The 14,289-nt window shown below is 35.3% G+C and overlaps 1 protein-coding gene across 12 annotated transcripts in view; it reads right to left on the minus strand.

The window, feature by feature from the left end:
* LOC145967851 (ras-related protein Rab-37) overlaps window positions 1-14,289 on the minus strand; it is a 146,936-nt gene that overhangs the window by 14,188 nt on the left and 118,459 nt on the right. The gene's annotated exons all lie outside the window — the stretch shown is intronic.

A 14,289-nucleotide genomic window follows, 5' to 3' on the forward strand; every position in this document is an offset into this window, starting at 1 on the left:
CTTGCTACGTGTTTCTTGAATCATTAATTTAAAAAAAAAATTAAAACATTTTTAAAAATTTCATAAAAATTTTAAAAAATCAATGTTAAAAAATTTTATATAGATATAGAATTTTATCTACGGATATATGGAATTTTTATTTTTTTTTTCTTTAGGATCGAGCGATAATCAAAGGCAATGTTAAAAATTAATTATTTATAAGAATGTTTCGGCGTGCGCATTTTCTCTTTCTCTCTTTTTTGTGTGTATATATATATATAATATACAAATATAACGCTAAACAAATAAAAAATATCTTATTCAACATTGATAAAATTCACACTCAGAGTAACTATGACTGGTCCCAATTCACTACCTTCGATAGATCGTTAGGTGGATATACCGAAAGTTCAAGTAAACGTTTAGCTATCATCATTGTGTGAAATTGTTAGTGTGAGAGACGGAAGTTTGCGTCTTTTCAAGTCGCTCTTCTCTTTCTCTCTCACCAGGCATGCAACCAGTCGGATTTGAACTCGACTCTGCAATGAATACTGCTGGCATCACGTTGGCTGCACAGCCAACGTGACTACTAAGTCTTTGGATTTGTCGGAATAGCATATATAAGTATTGTCTTGAAAAAAATATATATCTAAAGAAATTTTTATATATTTATTACAGTTAAATGTACATTAATAAAAAAGCAATATAAACGAGAATAAATATTAATAATAATGAAAATGTGGTATGAATTGATATCTGATCGGTTTTCAAAAATATTCAGGATTTCATCTTTTTGGATTTATATATATAATTTTGTATAGTATATAAAATTATATTATTGTATATTTTTTTATGTTATATTTTTCACATACTTTAATATATTTTATTATGTCTAATTATATATACATATATACATTTGATTGAACAGTTTTATTATATTTCTATATTCTATATTAATTTCTGTTTTAAATTAAAAAATTATATGTTTACTGATTTAAATTTAATAAGAAAAAATTGTTAGGAAATCTTTTTTAGAAAAAAAAATATATTGAATAATAATTATTATGTATAAACTTTATAATATATTAAAATTTAAAGCATATGACGTTTGATCAAAACATTAATTCGCTTAAAATGTACTTAAATCTTATGTTTTACGCGAAAATATTAATAAATCGCGATATTAATATATAGGATAAGAGATAATCTCGAATAGCCGAATTTACGGGTCAATTCTTGCCGGAAGGTACATAGCTATCAAACCCCTAATCTACTTTATCACCGCTACTCGCCCGCGCAAGGAAAAAAAAGGAAGAAAGAAGGAAAGAGCGAGAGAAAAAGAGAACATAGGAAACGATAAGCCGCGTCGACAGAGTTTCGACGTGCGAAAAAAAGCTGCTTGATGAATTAGCTAAATTACCTCTGATAATTGAAACGAATCGAAGGTTAAAATTACGTCTGAGAAAAAAAAAGACAAAAATATGAACGTATCGAATCTCTCACGAATTTTAATCCGAGCTGCGCGAATCAAATACACAACTTCCATCTCGCATGTCGATCCTGCCTCGATGTAATATTTGCTATATTTTTTGACAAATTCACAGCCGACTGATACTGACAGGCTTTTCGTTTTTTCTAACTTTTTCCGTGGCACTTTGTTCCAATGGCAATTTGTGGCGGATAATTGGCAGCTATTTCGCGTCGCATAGGAAGAAATAGTCGCGAAAAAAAAAGGCGAAAAGATGATTAAAATTAGTTTTTGAAAAATTCATCACAAGTACTCTTGTTTGCTTCTTTTATATAATAATTATCAGTTCTTAATTTTACTTACTTCGTTTTTAATAATTGCTTTGATTCGGCTAGCGTTTCTTATTTTATCAGTTCTAATATTCATGATTATTTAATTATTTTAATTATTTATTTAATTATTTTGAGATTTTTAATTATTTATTTAGTTATTTTTAACAAGATATATGACAACTTTTACAAATCCCACAGTTTAAGATTTTTTTCCTCTTGTTCATATGTGAGTAAAAATATTAATTTCAATACAACAACTTTTCTTATTTCATCCGTATTCTTAGATATTAATAAAGTAATGTGCATCATATTTATAAAAAAAAAAACATTTGGAAAATCTTAGACAGAAATGAAAAAACTTATCTAATTTTAAGAATATTTAGAAGTATATATAATGATTTCAAATATAATAAAATTCTAGAAATATAAAGAAATCGAATTAATAATTTTTGAAACCTGACGTTTATATCCAGTAATCCGCGAAATTATCATTTTATCTAAAATCAAACAATCGTATATTTAACACGGATGGCGTAGAAATGCACCTTTTGCCTGTTAATGGCAACTGTTATTGACGGAGGCGCGGAAACAGGGAAAATATACGGCTCGTTGATTGAATCACCAATTTAACGCGCCGAAACATTGCGGTCATCCATAGATCGACCGCGGATTTCGAGCTCCAATTGATATCGACATGATATAAATGTAGATACTCTTGCTCGTGCACATGTTTCGCGATTTGTATTGCGCTCGCTTCCGGCAAAATTTATTTGTTCGTGTTTTCAAGCCGGTTGTCTCTCTCTTTCATCGCCTTTCTGATGCGCCTCGTTCATCGGGTAGAATATCAAAGGAACGAATGAACATGCATGCTATTACGCCGACACGAAAATTTAATCCTTTCGATCAGGCGCAACCTATCTACGTACACATGCAACAGGCTCGTTTCCGACATGCTGTATTTATCTTTGCTCGTGTGCTCCTTTCCTCTCTCATCTCTCGTTTGTTAGGATTGAAACGCGGACATCAAATATCAATTAAATGTCAAAAAAAGCGTATTGCAACCATTCTCTCAATTTCAAAGTTTGAAATATTTTTCTGTTACAAATCGGCAGTTATCTCTCATAACGGAAGTTAACGCGGCTATTTTATGGCGTAAGAATCACGAGGGGCGAATAGATGGATCAAATATAAGAAGAAGCGCACGTGTTTTCCTTCAATTTAGAAAGCTCGATTATTTATTTCAAGATTTCCGACACTCGCGGATAAAAAGTTGTACTAGGTGTCAGGATGTAAGCAAATTGTAACTACTACTTTGTCGAGATTTCTATAGAGGCCATATTCGATTAATCGAATAGAATCTTCGATCCTCCTCCCTTTTCTTTATGCCACATTTCATAATCAGCTTCAGCTTGTTGAATAAATGCCGACGTGAAGGATTGATAAAAATATGGATGATATTCTTGTATGAGTATGGAAAAACGATATAATAATATGTACGCGTATGAAAGAATAGTGGAAATATATAGATCGATATAAATATCTTCAAGATTCTCGGAAATGTAAGGAATAATTATTAATAGTAATTACCTTAGAATGCATATATGTAAATATGCGACATTTCGTATGTATTTGCGAATCATGATAATAATGTTAAATCGACTGCGTCATGACGTCAATGTGACATGATTAGAAATTGATGCAATTGTCATTCCGATCAATTGCTCATGCGAATGTTGCAATAAATCCATCAACAATCGGATGATATTAGCATTTATCTATAATATAACATACTGCACATGGTATGCTTTTTGTGGATACCAAAGTATAATGTGACACAATTACCAATTTCATCGGCACGATACACATTATATCATAAATAAAGATACAAGATATGACATATGATAGAGAAGCACACATATACAAATATTGCACATACATTCCCTTCGTTGTGCACATAATGTGTATCTTATGATAAATGAACAGTAGAATTCGATGATATAATTAATCATATAATATAATTACGTATTATGTACTTCAATCATATAATTAATTATGTACTATGCAATTACTCGTGTAATTAATTATTTATTAATAGTGATTCGTATTTGCATTAGCAAATTCCAATACAATTCGTGCTCAATTATGTCACATTGTGATATATTTATTACAGTTTGTCAAGTATAATAATTTGTAATTATATACATATTACTAATTGCATCGACTATTAGAAAGATACTTGTGTCAGACGAAATTTACATTGTCAGTTCAGCAGAGATAATCTTACGGTGATATAATTATTTTATCAATGTGAAATATTGGAAGGTAAAAAAGAACGCTATTTTTTTATATCGAAATTTGCAAGCTGCGAGTCCCTTTCGACAGAAAAGTGCAAGCGCAAAACGCAGTCACTTAGGTCGACAAGTTACGTAATAAAAGCGCGGCCGCGCCTCGCATTCGCGGTTAAGAGACTCGCTCTCCGTCATACCCTTCATAAATCATTGGCTTAACGTGTCGGTCGACAGCCTGCGTTTGGTATTTGCCACGCCGAGGATCGATTGACAGCCAGACAAATCTGGCTGCTAAGGATAAATGGCGGCTGCAATAGCTGTCTTCGACAGACGGTATCTTGAAATACGAAATAACGAAACACATGTTCTGCGCGTGCAGCTAATCAACAGAACTATATCACAGCTACATCTAACATACATTTGAATTCGAATAAAACAATTTACGAAAATATTGTTCCCATTACATTAAGGTGGATCTTTTCAATTCAATGTCCAATCGAGAGAAAGAGAAAGATTAATTGATATTGATGAATATTTATTGAATTTAAAATTAAAAACAGTCGACAGGAAATTATCCGTTAATTTATAGTAACGATGATAACTCTGATATTAAATTAAGCGATTATAATTACATACGGAAACATATAATTTTTATTCCATTTTCAAAGTTCTGATTTAATTCAATTTAAATAGAAATTACCTCGTTATATGTGCGTATATGTGCGTATATATGTGTGTGTGTGTGTGTCTGTAGCAAGAGCGAAACGATGCATAGTACATTCTCTAAAGTTCTCTGCAAGAGATATCTGGAATACCTTATCGCGCTAATTAGCGTGACTTTAGACACTCGGAATTTGCTACCGTGCACTGGCATTTATGTAAATCACGCGGCATAATTATCGCTCTAAATCATAATAATCGTAATGGACATTGGATTACGCTCTTATCCGACTCGTTCCTGCGAAGAGAACTGGTTCTCTCGTGGACTTTCCGCGATTCCCGCCTCTCTTTTTTTTTTGCTCGTCTCCTTTAAATCACTCGCAGCTTCCACACGCGCTCGATCCGGTTTTCTTTTTCTCCTCGCTATCTCGTCCCCTTGTAGAACGATAACAAATCTGACGTGTACATCGGTTTCTGTGATGAAAGAAGGAAAAAAAAACCCGGCTATCGACGATTAAATTCTTGTCAACGTCGGCGTGTCGACGCAGCGAAATCGTATCGCGAGAGAACGCGAATCGGAAGAAGGAAAAGATATTCACCGGCTAAGAAACAAATAAAATAACTCTCGAGTGCTTCTCGAAGGCTAAATGTGATCGCGGAGGATTTTCCGGGAAATGCCTTACATTCTAGCGAGCAATTTTGCGAATCGCAATTCCACGATTTTCATGCAATGGCTTTGACCGGATTGCGATAAGTTGATTTTAATCCGACAATTTAGGAATCGCGAAGGGATAAGAAGGAGAGAGAGACTCGGTGTTTTGGAGGTATAAATTTTGTCGGAGCTCGAAAGGAACGCAGCTACCGTGTGTTCGCGCGCCTTCGTATTCTCTCCTTTTTCTCGAGGATAATATTATGACTCTTAAACGCAGCAGCACGGAAGAGTGTGTGTGTCTTCTCCTCTGCATATATACCTAGAGTTTCACTTTCGCAGCGTAATTGCGGCTTAGGTAGTTCCAAGTACATAGACGGCCATTTATATAGGATCAGAGCATTTCGGGAATGAATGCGTCACTCGACGGAGAATCTCCTGTTTAAAATATCGCAATTAAGAGTATCGTAAATTTAAATAGTCGATTTGTCAGACATAGAGAAAATATCGCAATGAAAATATTGCAATCGTAAATTTAAATAGTCGATTTATCAAATGGAGAAGATATAATTTTTTGTAATCGTAGATACCATATTAACTTAATATATTATGCTACGTTTTATATTTTATAAAAGGACACACTGCAATTATGTATTTGAATATTTTTATGTAAAATCGTGAAACACAATTTTTAAAAAAATAAGTTAATTTATAATAAATAATATCGTTACGTTCCGGCTTTATATAAAATATTGTAAAAAGAAATTTTTCATGTAATTTGTACTCCAACATTTTATCTGTGTATAAACCCTTTCCATATAAAATGTAAAAGAAAAATATTTTTTCCTCTTTTTATTTATTCTCAAGAAACGTCCACTTTTCGGTTGTATCTTGCACATCCTGTATATATAATTTCAGAAGCAGATGTGTGAGACGGCTCGGGTTTACTACGAGCACTACTAAATGCACGGCTATCCTCGAGAATGCATATCTCGTTGATACGTAAGCCGAATGTAAGCCACATTGCTCTCCCAATCACCTACCTAATCTGGTAGCTGGGACACGTCGTTATCAACAAACACACGCATACATGCGCATATAATATATATCTCTCGACGGTCTACGATAGCGCGAAGCTTCTCTTTTCGACCAGCATTCGTCTCGCGTTTCATATCCCTCGGAGAACAAGTTTAGATATTTTAATAAATTGCAACATCATACTCTTGTCACATAATCGGAAAGCGATCGATATTCAATTATGCATCGCGCGGGAACGATATGACGCTAACAAGAGCGAGGACTTAATATATTATCCGTCCGATAGAGGATCTATTTTGCGATATCGCGAGCGCCCAAGACAGCTGTCGCCCTGGGCGACAGCGAAGGCGAGTGCGTTTCGCGCGATATTATCTCCGGTCCTCCGTTTCTCGTCGAGACCATTTTTCCCGCGGTAAGAACGGCGTCACGCGGCACTCCGAAATTAAGCGACCTTATCGAGCGATCTGCTCTCTATCTACGCATATAATACGATACGGCGTGCGCAACCTGCAGCGCGATGAATATGCAAAAGCCCCTCGGCAGCGTTATGCTAATCCTGATGCTTGAGGAGCAGTAGCGTCTGGACGAAGAGGATCGATAGCTGATAGGAAATTGCTCAAGTATTTTCCTACTAGGATGAGTATTTTTCTTGCATGAGCTGTTTACCGCGAGACGCTTTCGAGCTACGACGAGAAATTCAAAAGTTTTGTCCAGTTAAATATATCGCGAAATTGAGATCGAGAGCATTTCGGAAATTAAATAAAAATATGTAGAGACATATTATTTTTGTAGAAATAGAGATTATATAATTATATCGTTCTTTTTTATTTCCCTCTGATAATACATATACAAGTTATAAATATTTTTAACAAATAAATTTTCATTCTTCTTTCTCTCTCTTTCTTTATGTCAAAACTTTTTGAATATTATATCAATTTTTTGTAAATAATTGTTACGATATTTAAAACAAAATTCTGTTCAGTCGATTCGAGGGAAAAACTCATAATTAAAAATATAAAAACTTTTTTGTTAAATAGGTAATTTTTGTTATGCATTTTAAGCTATAAAATATTTTTTGGATGTTTAAATAATTAAAAAAAAATATTGAACATTTAAGAAAAGAAAACGTCCTCTTGTAAAAGCACCATTTTCTCAAAAATCCCTGATCCGATTATCATCTTTCATTTTATCCAGGAATAAAAAAACTATGATTTGATCATTCGTTTTAAAGAGATTACAATTTTAAAAAATTGACTTTACTCAAATGTAATGTAAATAAAAATTTGCAATAAAAATGTCAGAAAGAGCTTTCTCAGCGAAAAACATCGATCAAAAATGCAAAATGTAAGCAAACATATGATAAAGAGAGAGAAAAAATAATTCAAAATATATTAATCCAATCTTGAAGAAAAACAACATGAAATAAATAGATTTGCCACATTTTGATTTTGCACCCTTCTCTTTAAAATCGCTATCAATAACGATTGATTATTAACACAGTTTCAATTAAACGACTGCTACACGAGTAAGAATATTATGTCATTAAATTTCCGTTCCCAATCATTTGAAGCGGATGAATTCGCAAAAATACTTCCGAACGAGCAAGGTCGACAACGAAACGTTTTCTTTTTACGAGCGAACGGCCGATCTGAACAATGAATGGAGCCGATCCGACTTTTGTCGGACAAAATATCTCTTGTTAGCGAGAGAGTTAACCGGTGGACCGTGAGAAGGGCAAAGTCGCTCGAATGGGAAAAACTCGTTAAAGCCGAAAGAAAGAGAGAGAGAGAGAGAGAGAGAAAACATATCATTCGAGGGAGGAAAAAAAGAGACAAGGAGCCTACGATCGGAAAAGCCTCGACAGTGAACGATTAAACGAAGCTATCCCATGTGTAAGGCTCACGTGCCGGTCGGCCACACCCGAGCGAAGTGGAAGAGGGAGAGCAAGAAGATGACTTTCAGCAGCAGGCAGGATGATCGCATTCTCCCGTACTGCGATAAAAAGCAAGAGCGAAAAGGGAGGAGCGGAGGGCGGGAAAAACTGGAGCGATGAAACGCCACGGGGCGAACAAAACCTAATTGCGCGCGAGCATCGGACGATAAACAAACGCGCGAGCGCTTTTACGAGCCCGTTGTTCCTGTTTTGCGCGACCCCTGCGCGGACGCAAATTGCTCGTAATTTACGAAGATTCTACTTCGTGGATGAAAAGTAATTGGCACGCAGGATCGCGGAAGATTTTCTTTTCCACCGAAAACTAGGAATTGATATCTTTGAAACGAGCGGAAAACGTCGATTCGCGGTTTCTAAAGCTTCCCCTCGGAACAAACGCGATACATTTCGGCTTCGAGAATAAAGAACAGAAAAAATCATGTCTACTGTGAAAATGAAATAGCTTTGCTGCAATTTTATCTACGCTTTATCTCAACTTTGCGAGAGACATCGCTCATCCAATTTTTGTTCAAAAGGAAAATTTCGATTATAGAGTTTAAAAGATTTATGACAGAGAAGAAGAGAGAGGAAAAAGGTCAACGTTTGTGTCTTCTCGACGTGTCTCTGACAAAAGTCCAAGATATATGTGTGGTATAAATGAAACGCTTCTCTCCTTTTGTCTTTTCCATTCTCCCCCTTTGAATTCATCATCGAAGAAGATACCCTATTTTCACGCATTCGGAATCGGGTAAGCCTTTGAAACTAGGGACACATTCGTCCCACGCGCGCGCACGAACGTATTCTCGTAGAATATATTTCCATCTCTTTTCGTATAATGGAGCTTCTAAGATCCAGAATAATGTAACGGGCGTCTTTCAGAGACTGTGAGAGAAGTCATCGCAGCGGGAGAGAAGTCAAAGGATAATGTCGCATGATGAACGCGCGCGAAAGCGACAAACGGTGACAATGTGCGAGGTATGTACATATGTAACGGAACGTGTATGCAAAAAGTTCCTCGGGATCTGTCAACATTTGCGAGAAATATTTCCGAGACGAGGGTGAAACTTGGAGCTGAAAATAATTCAATGCAGAAGAGAAACATTATCGCCATTAAAATTTCAAGCAAAATTTTACGGTAAATATATGAGAGCTTATGACGTTGATTTACATTCTCATTACAGCCTCGCGGTAATCAAGCTTTAAATCGCCCTGACGATGTTGCATAAAATTCACAAAGATTCGAAGCTTCCTCGTAAAGACGCTTCCCTTATCAAAATAGTTATCCCTTCTTAATACACGTTCCCTGATATTCTCCCTCTAATAAAGTGCCTTAATTCCAGAACATTGTGATATAAGACCTCGTAAAGATTCTATCCGAGAAAGTTTCTCACGACAAAAGAGTGAAAGAAGGAAGGGAAAAGGGAAAGGAGTGGAGTTTTCTGGCGGATAAGTTTCGCGCGCATCATGCGTGCAGCTCGCGCTAAAGTACGTATCGTTGCGTAATAAACGCAAGCTGCGAACGACCACTACACGTGCTTTTATTACACGCACGTGTGCGACACATTTGAACAAGTGGTGCCTGGTCTCTGGTGGTAACAAGACGCTGTTTGAGAAGAGAGACATTTACGTGCAGCTGGTCCCTGACGACACGGGGCGTTTGTGTATGCACATGTGTGTGTGTGTGTGTGTGTGTCGCGATGCACACGCTGTGTTATTACACTGTCGTATGTCGCAAATTCGCGGTCTCTCAGGGACGCAAAATTCTCTCCACTATATGCTAATCGCGTCCGTAATTGGTTTCGCACGAGGTCATTTTGACTGTATTATTGCAATCGCGCAGCTAGATTAGAAATTAACAATCTTACACGATCGAGTAATGAACAATCTCATTTCGTTAGATTAAAAGGAGAATATTTCATTTGAATAATTATTCAGTTGATACACTCTCATATCGCATATTGCATCGAGTGACCACAACTCCACGCGATTATGTAACTACGGATCAAAGATCGTATTTATCGTACGAATGTATGAAGACACGTGGTTATTAAAGTTTCTAATTTTCATTCATTGAAAAGATTGGTCATTGCGAATATATTTTTACTGAAGTTAATTACATATATAGTTTCTAGTAGATGATAATTTACGGATTCATGATTTTCAAATAGCTACCGGAGAAAAATGCGTATAATTAAAATAGTCACGAATATCGCGCCGTGATCCGATAATAAAAGCAAGTTGTTTCCGTAATATATCTCCATACTCAAATCATATACTCTTTATAAAACGATATCCATTCGATTACTTGTCAAGGAAATCAAAGTTACAACGAAAGAAATAAATAAATAAGAAATAAAAAAATAAAAAAATAAAATTCGATGACAAAAAAATTGTGTTAAAGAAATAATGAGGAAAACTACTTTTCTCTTAAATATTTTTGAAACATGCATATATCTCTTGACGCGGCAAAAGTAGGTCCCAATTTCAAAGAAATATATTTTTTCCGTCTGTGTTATAATTTTTCATTTCCACTCTCTTTCGCATGACAGCAAATAAAGTATTCATACTGAATACAGTCCGTAACATAGAAAAACAAGTAGAAAATAAATGATAACAATGTCCTTATACGCTGCTTCGAATATACGAGATAACTCGAGTTGGATTGTAGAATTTTCACAATATTCGGTTCGTATGAGACAGGTGTACAGAAGTAAAAGGTAATTAAATTGTCGACATCTCGTTTCATTAATTGAAGTATAAGTTAATTATATTGTAAAATTTATTAAATTAATTTTCGCAAATTGAAACAAATAATCATCGAGTATAAAATTGTTATATTAATTTTAATAATCAAAGATGTGTAAAAGGAATAATTTTTTAAATGGATAAAAAAAGAATTAAGGAAAATTGAAATTAAAGGTATTCATAAATGAAAAAAAAATGTCTAATTTTAATATTAAAAAAATATAAAAATTAAGGTTAAAATTAAATGAAAATTACTAATTAATAAACAATTAAACATAAAATAAAGTAATAATTTGAAGAACATAATATAAAGAGAAATATCTCAAAGAGGTGTCGAAATATTTGGTGCGAACTAAATTTCCCACGAGATGTCTGAATTTGCAGAATCGTGAATCATGCGTTATGTTCGCCAACTGGAGCGAACAATGCGATTGTACTCGCAACGAAAATAGGCTAACGTAAGACAAATCGCGCGATCCCGGTCATAAAATTCTGCAGATCGGAAACTCGGACCCGGAAAGCGGAGGGACAGGAAGCGGAGCATAATTGAAGATACGAAAGTTTATCCAGCGAGACCGGCGCAAACAAATGACACCCCGGCGACTATGAGACAGTTCTAAAGGACAAATTGAATTAAACGGGCGAATCCTGTTGTAAAAGCGTCGCCGCGCAAATTGCGAAACTCGCGAGTCCCTTGACTATGTACGACAACCGGGCGCGTACACGCTAATTGGAATTAAACGCTAATTCGTTAAGTGAACGGGACGGGATTGGGGGGTCCCTCGACGCGTTACTGCAACGCTGCTGCATCTTGTTTATCGCCGAGTGGAAAAAACAAAGTGAAATATGCAACAAACGGAATTTGTTCTTTTGCCCTTGTCGGATTTTCTCGAAAAAAAAAGCGCGTGCTCCTCTGGCGACTTTTATAAGTGTTCATTTATTTAATTACGATTAGCGAAATGTACGTTAATCTCTAGAGCAACGACATTCTAAATTTACTTTCCCTCGACTCATATATAACTAGATGATTAATTCAACCCACACTTCTTTCTCTTTGCGTGGAAATATGTTTTCACAAACGATTCTTGTTTATTGATGTTGTTACCGATAAATTATGGATTATAAGAAACAAAAATAATCATTTATTGCGATTTGTTTAACATTTAACATAATTTTGATCGCAATCTTTTATCAAGTCATTCAAGGAGAAATTGGAGAATGAAGTTGTAAAAAGAGTAGTTTTAAAATAATTTATGAATATAACTGTGTACGCGAAATATTTTCTAATAATTTTTTTTTTAAATTAAATATATTATTAGAATTTTTCTTTTTCTCTCTTTTTTAACTCTCAAAAGGAATTTCATATGAAAATCAAAATTAATAATTAAATACTAGTAGTAATTAAATACTAGATCTATTGCGGAAAAATGCAAGCTATGTCATTCAAGATTACAAAATCTATATTAAACATTTCTCAATTCTTTATTCAAATTTACCAATTCTTCAAGTTGCCGAATACAAATTTGCTATTAAAATGAATTCAAAATGATGAAATTCAATATTCAATAGCAAATATTAAAATTAAAAGGTTTCCGGCTTTTTGCAAAAGTTCATACATATATAGAGGATTTTCAGATTACTGTACAATTGAATTCAATATTGAAATTAATGAATACAATCTGGCGCATCGAATACAGTTCTTTTTTTTTTTTTTTAGCTAAGAATAGATAATTAAATATAAGCTTCCTGCGATTTTTAATAGATTCAATATCTGATCACGAAAATCTCATTAACTTTAATATTCGCAAAAAAATTTCTTTTGACGATCGAAAATTCTAGCAATGTACAGACTTAATGTACTAATTTCGAACGAAAATAAAGTTTTCTCCGCACGTGTCAGCCATAAATTAATTATCTAAAAATAATATTGAAATAAGCCTTTGACGACTTTAATCTCCGATTTTCTCTCAAAGCGTGATGCAGTATTTTTGAAGTAAAAGAAAGAAAAAGGAAAACACATTTATCGAGCATCGAGTAAAACTACAAAAATAGATTTGCTTTTTCTCGGGTTGTTTTTTTTTCTCTCTATTATTAAAGCAGCCAGGTTCTTTAAGATCGTTAGATAAGAAACATTCACGTACACCGGGAAAGTCGAGACTATGTCAGAAGCATACGCTGGATCATCCGTGCCGTAACTCTCGTGCGATTATCGCATGAATCCCTTTGCACCCCCGGCGAGGAATAAACGGACGTTTTATCCGCTCGCTCCGAGGCACGAGAGCTAAACCCCAGAGCTGCGCTTAAGCCACCCTTTATCACGTCCTGATTATCATTGGTTTCGAGCCGCACTGTTGCCTCACTACGCGTATGGGGATGAAAATTAACGGCGCAAACAACCCCTCTCTCTGCTCTGGAGCAGAGAGAGAGATGCCATTTTGATTCCGCCTGCGGTTCATTAACGGTCCTTCTGTCGAGTAGCACGTGCCACCCTACGTATATATATACATATATACACGCGTCAATCCCACGATAGGCGGATACGATTCCCGGGAATCGGATACGGTGTATTATCGCGGACTTTGATGGGGATCTTCGATAGGGATTTCCTTTACCGCAGGAAATCTCATCGAATAATCTTGAGGGTTATTGATGAAAATCTGTACGAAAAATAGAAACAAAATTATTCGCAAATTTTCTTTTTCGTCTCGCAAGAGTCTCTTGTTTTCCCACAAATTCTACGGATTTTCCTTCCTTGCCAGAGAATTTTATAAAATAATTTTTTTTAATTTTACAATAAGCGAGATATTTTCCTTCATCCTGCAATATCCGAGATCGCATTGACGGGTTATAAAATAACCGACACGCACAGAGGAGATTGCTTTGAACGGAAAGGAGGTTGAGGGTTAAGAGATACCTTCCCGCGCGACGTGTCTCTCTTTCCTTCTTCGCTTATCCATCCTAGCGGCTAACGAGCGCATGTCCGATATACGGATCGCGATACACGAACAGATTATCGATATCCCTCTAGCGTCGACTAAATACGTGAATAAAGAAAGACAGCCGCTCTCGACTGCCTCTCTCTCTCTCTCTCTCTCTTTTTCTCTGATAATACGCGTCGGTATGTCTAGCGAATTCAATCATCGACATGTATCACATCGTTTATCATGGGGTTGTCATGATAAACGTCATCCACGTGTGCC

Source organism: Camponotus vicinus, unplaced genomic scaffold (assembly GCF_025532165.1).
Source record: "Camponotus vicinus isolate PSW18456_S1 unplaced genomic scaffold, iyCamVici1.0 SCAF_3, whole genome shotgun sequence".
In the NCBI taxonomy this organism is placed as follows: domain Eukaryota; kingdom Metazoa; phylum Arthropoda; class Insecta; order Hymenoptera; family Formicidae; genus Camponotus; species Camponotus vicinus.